This window comes from Piliocolobus tephrosceles, chromosome 18 (assembly GCF_002776525.5).
Source record: "Piliocolobus tephrosceles isolate RC106 chromosome 18, ASM277652v3, whole genome shotgun sequence".
Taxonomy (NCBI): domain Eukaryota; kingdom Metazoa; phylum Chordata; class Mammalia; order Primates; family Cercopithecidae; genus Piliocolobus; species Piliocolobus tephrosceles.
The window spans coordinates 12,588,488-12,594,269 of record NC_045451.1 but is presented as its reverse complement, the minus strand read 5'-3'; the positions used below and the strand labels follow the sequence as shown (position 1 = coordinate 12,594,269).

The window sequence follows — 5,782 nt, the reverse complement described above, 5'->3', positions numbered from 1 at the left end:
ACTTCTATGCACTTATTTTGCAATTGCCAAGCCTTATTAAATCCAGTGCTCGCTCTCCTCTGAACTGGGAAAACAGTCGGTGAAAGTGGACTAAAAGTAAGCAGCACTTACTCTCTTGCTCTGGTAGGAAATATTAACATACCGTGTGGGTCTACACAACCTCATTGCTTCAAATGCCATCTGCATGCTGATGACTCTGGGAAGAAAAGAGCAAACATCAGGTCTGCAGCTACTTCCATTCCTCGTGGCACAGAGGAGGCAATGCTGACCTCGAAAAATTCTAAGTATAAGCATGGCATTGGGATATATCCCAGAAAGATATCTGCAAAAGTTCTTATCTAAGAATGTTCGTCTGTATTGATCATTGCAAATACCTGGAACTTACAGACTTAAAGGACAAAGCTGGCTGGAGAATGCAAGTTAGCCACATTGACTATCTACCTATGTGAGTAATAAAGTATGGTAACCAAGAAAACTCAAACTAAAACTACTTTCTCCAAGCGAAATTGTCGCAGACACATATTGCAATCTGTTTCTCCAAAATCAAAACTCATTCTAGGGTGGTTATGAGTCTGGTTTTGCTTTGTTTTACATTGTGTTGTTTAGTTTTATTTCATTTTGGAAGCTGTATCTGTTGGCTTTGAGGCTATTTGAAAGACTAATGTTGTAAGGCTGCAATGTCCCTACATTTTGTTTATATCTTTCACTAATCATTGGGGGAGTTTGATGCTAAGCAAGATCCATTATCCTTGTGCATCTGCTTTGACAATCCAGCCATCTGTGGTACTACAACAACCAAATAACGCTATCCCAGATCTCGTCCCTGAATTTGAGGTTTTCTGTCCAGTGTATTACCTCTACGCTGATGGATTAGAAACATCTAAAGCTCAAATTCCTAAAATCTAGCTTATTTTTGCATAGCATGAAAAGTTCCTCTCCTAACTTTCTGTATTTCAAAAGTGGTAAACACCCTTCTGGTCCAGCTGCTGAAAACACATCTATGGAGACATCTTTGACTCTTATCTCTCTACATTCAAATCCTTTTCAAGGGGTTGCCTTTTCCTCAGAAATCTAGCAAATGTCTATTGAGTTCCTAAAACTTTTTTGATGACAGTTCTACTCCAAGTCACTATTATCTTTGAATAGATTACAGAATTTGCCCCTTACAGGGGCTCTCCGATTCTAAATGGCAGTCACAATGTCTCTTAAGGAAATTAGAGCATGTCGTGTTTCATTCATTAATTCAATTATTACCTATTCAAATCTCAAGACTTTTTCCTTATGCAGAATAAATCTAAATGCCCAACAAGCTCTGAACCTTGCTTATCTGTTGAATTTCTCCCTCAGTTACTTAATTCCAGGAAAATATATTATACATGATTGTTGCACGATATCAGTAAAATGGATTACATGCCAATTGATTAAATGTTCCTATACAACATGCTATCAAATACACATTGTAGGATAGTGTGCTAGATATTAAAATGAGAAAATGAAGCCAAAATATCATATTTTTGTCCCTGCATATGAAATACTCCAATATTAATCTGGAAACATACATAAAATAGAAAATTGAAGCAAAAGTTTTCTAATAATGTGAGGAAAGTGTTTTCTACAAAATATATTGCCTTTCAAGGAAGCACATTAAATTCTACAGTACAACATTATATCTTGCATGTATAAAAGTAGGGTAATTTAAATACTCTGATACTAGGAGAAAGACCATAGAAAATTATACCTTTTTTTAGGATCCATGTTTAATAAACTATACTAGAAAAAACTAAGTCTTTAGAAAAGAAGTAACCTAGATGCATACATCAAATATAATTCTATAGATTAATTTTTTATATTTTTAGAAGACTGATAAATATGTGTATATTACTTTAAAATATATGTAGGTACATTGTTAAAGACATAAATCTTTTAAAACCTCATAATTTAATTAAACAGAAAAATAAAACACATGCACATATGTCCTATATTAAGTTCAAAATCAAATAACATGTTGCAAATACATTCACAATATATAAGAGAGTTATAGTCCCAAAAATATAGCATTTATACAAATAAATGAAAATAATAAAATGTTCTATCCCACCAGAAAAAAAAAATAGCAAAGTTTATAGATAACCAATTCACAATAGAAAAATACTACTAGCTGTTTTAATCATACAAAATTGTTCAAAATCACATATAATTAAAGGACACAACATTAAAACAAGATAATTTTATCACTATTCACACTGTAAAATATTAATACTATTGGTATCATTAGGAGTGTGTCTACATATTATTAGAGTAGTTTAAATCAGTTTTAATTTGCAGGAATACTATGTTATAATATATATCAAATAGTTAAAACTTACATATCCTTGGGCTCAGTAACTTAGATACTGAAACTTTTTACATGAAAATAGTAAACATGTCTTCTGGGAATATAACCCAAATACAATTTTGTAGGATTCTACCTGAGAGTATCACTAGATACTCCTTGGTTTAGGGACAGCGACTTGAGTCTAGCAAGGTGAATATCACAGGGAGAGTGGAAAGATAGGGTGCAGTGGATGCTCACACTGAGAGGGAAAGGTTATGGTAAGCAGTAAGGGAAATGAGCTACCTTAGCAACATATATGTGTCTTAAAAACACATTGTCAAGTGAAAAAAGAATGAGACATATAACCCAGTTTTCATAAATACAAAGTATATGCACAGTCCCAAAACATTTTACTAAAACGTGTACACATAAAAGGAAGTACAGTAAGCACATTTAGTGATTTTCTATAGGGGGAGTGGGAGTGGTGGAAGAAAAACTAGTGGACAACAGGGACACTGGGAAATAGTAATAGCTAAAGGGAACTTAATGGGGGTTATGTGATAATGAGCAAAGGACTGAGATGTACCATTAACTCAAGGCTCTGCATCTCCTTTTTAAGAAAATACATGGAATATACTAGATATGATCAGACATACATTTACAAAGATAAGATGGAAAACCTATTATGCATTATATTGCAGAATACCAGGTGGCACATGTTAAAATATGAACAGCAACATGTATTTTAAGCATTAAAATAATGATATAAGACAGATTTACTGAAAAACATTATTAAAATAACCAGATAAAAATCATATAATGTGGTCACTTTGGGAGCACATATATTAAAATTGTAATGATACAGAGAAGATGAGCATGGCCCCTGCACAAGGGTGACATGCACGTTTGTGAAGGTTTTATATTTTTCAGTATCGTGAAAATGGCCGTGGTGCCCAAAGTAATTTATAGATGTAATATTATTCCTATTAATCTACCATTTACATTCTTCACAAAATTAGAAAAAACCATTTTAAAATTCATATGGAACCAAACAAGAGTCTGCATGGCCAAGACAATCCTAAGCAAAAAGAACAAAGTTGGAGGCATCACCCTACCGTACTTCAAACTATATTATAAGGCTACAGTAACAAAAACAGCATGATACTGGTACAAAAACAGGCACATAGACAAACAGAACAGAATAGAGAACTCAGAAATATGATTGCACATCCACACCCATCTCATCTTCAACAAGTCTGACAAACACAAGCAATAGGGAAATGGTTCCCTATTCAACAAATGGTGCTGGGATAACTGGCTATCTGTTTGCAGAAAATTGAAACTGGACCACTTCCTCACACCTTATACAAAAATTAACTCGACATGGATTAAATACTTAAATGCAAAACCCCAAACTCTAAAACTCCTAGAATAAAATATAGGCAGTACCATTCAGGACATAAGCATGGGCAAAGATTTCATGATGAAATCGTCAATAGCAATTGCAAAAAAAACAAAAATTGACAAATGGAATCTAATTAAACTAAAGAGCTTCTACACAGCAGAAGAAACTATCAGAGTGAGCAGGCAGTCTACAGAGTGGGAGAAAATCTTTGCAATCTATCCATCTGACAAAGGTCTAATATTCAGAATCTACAAGAAACTCAAACAAATTTACAAGAAAAAAAAACCCCTTTAAAAAGTGCATGAAAAACATGAACAGACATTTCTCAAAAGAAGACATTCATGCAACCAACGAACATATGAAAAAAGCTCAACATCACTGATCATTAGAGAGAAGCAAATCCAAACCACAATGGGATACCATTTCATGCCACTCAGAATGGCCATTATTAAAAAGACAAGAAACAACAGATGCTGGCAAGGTTGTGGAGAAATAGGAACGCTTTTACATTGTTAGTGGAAATGTAAATTAGTTCAATCGTTGTGGAAGACAGTGTGGCGATTCCTGAAAGAGCTAGAACCAGAAATACCATTTTAACCAGCAATCTCATTACTAGGTATATACCCAAAGAAATATCAAGCATTCTATTACAAAGACACACACACACATATGTTCATTGCAGTATTTGTCACAATAGCAAGCACATAGAATTAACCGAAATGCCCATCAATGATAGACTGGTTAAAGAAAATGTGGTACATATACACCATGGAATACTATGCAGCCATAAAAAGAAATGGGATCATGTCCTTTTCATAGACATGGATAAAGCTGGAAGCCGTCATCCTCAGCAAGCTAACGCAGGAATAGAAAACCAAACACTGTCCGTTCTCATTTATAAGTGGGAGCTAAAGGATGAGATCACATGGACACAGGAAGGGGAACAACACTCACTGTGGCATGTTTCAGAGTGGAGTCAAGGGAGAAAGAGTATTAGAAAGGATGGCTAATGCACACTGGGCTTAATACCTGGGTGATGGCTTGACAGGTGCAGTAAACCACTATGGCACACATTTGCCTATGTAACGAACCTGCACATCCTGCACATGTACCCCAGAACTGAAAATAATAATAATTTTAAAAAGTTCTAAAAGATAACATAATAAAATATTGCGTAAGGAATGATGGCATTGCTACCAAAAATAATAAGAGATATAATGGTAATCTATATATCAGGGTTTCCAAAATATCCTACTCTTTTCCTTTTGGGGTTTTGGGATTGTGGAAGTGCCCTATTTACTACCATTGCGTTATGGAAAGTTGAGAAATTTCACACCACATGCTACTCAGAGATTTAACATGCTAATGAGTTTTGTGAGAAGATGTAGTAAGCAAAATTTTCCTACTTAGAATAACATGTGTTGTTTTTGTTTGTTTGTTTGTTTAATTTCATGTGCTTGCTTATGGAATTAGCTCTTAGTATAATATATTTTGAATACTGTTTATAATGAACAAAATGCTAAGAATATGATAGATAAATTGATTTTTCCATACTGTCTTCATTTAGCAAAAATATATACTTATTACCAAATTCCTAAAATATATTACAGAATGATTAAATGATAAACTTGAGTTGCTTATGTATCTAAATAATTCTTGCCCAGCTGTAATCGAAAAGTGAATATTTTATTTCTCTGGAATAATCTTCTAGTTTAATTTGCAAATGTTTTATTTTCTTTACTTTTTTTCCTGTCTCTTTCCTCTGAGTACCCTCTGTAGCATCTGAAATGGCTTAACTAATCCAATAACTAAACACAAGAAAACTTCTGTCTGCCATACTTGGACCACTCTTTATACATCAGTTATTTTTCTTTAAATTAGTCATTTTAAATGAGTATCAGCTACATAGCTTTCTTGAGATAATTACATTGCTTGCTTGCTTTAAGGCACTTGGGATAATGTCTGGAAAATGGAAAATGCCATAATAGTCTTCTACCACCAATGCTGTTTTGTCATTTTCTCTTCCATTAAAATCAGAACAAATTATTGTCATGTACTACATC

At 33.8% G+C, this 5,782-nt stretch overlaps 1 non-coding gene across 1 annotated transcript; it reads left to right on the top strand.

Annotated features, from left to right (window-relative positions):
- The first annotated feature begins 3,135 nt into the window (after positions 1-3,135).
- Positions 3,136-3,242, top strand: LOC111550688. The gene has a single exon (XR_002734152.1). It is a non-coding gene; the product is annotated as a U6 spliceosomal RNA (small nuclear RNA).
- Positions 3,243-5,782: the final 2,540 nt, after the last annotated feature.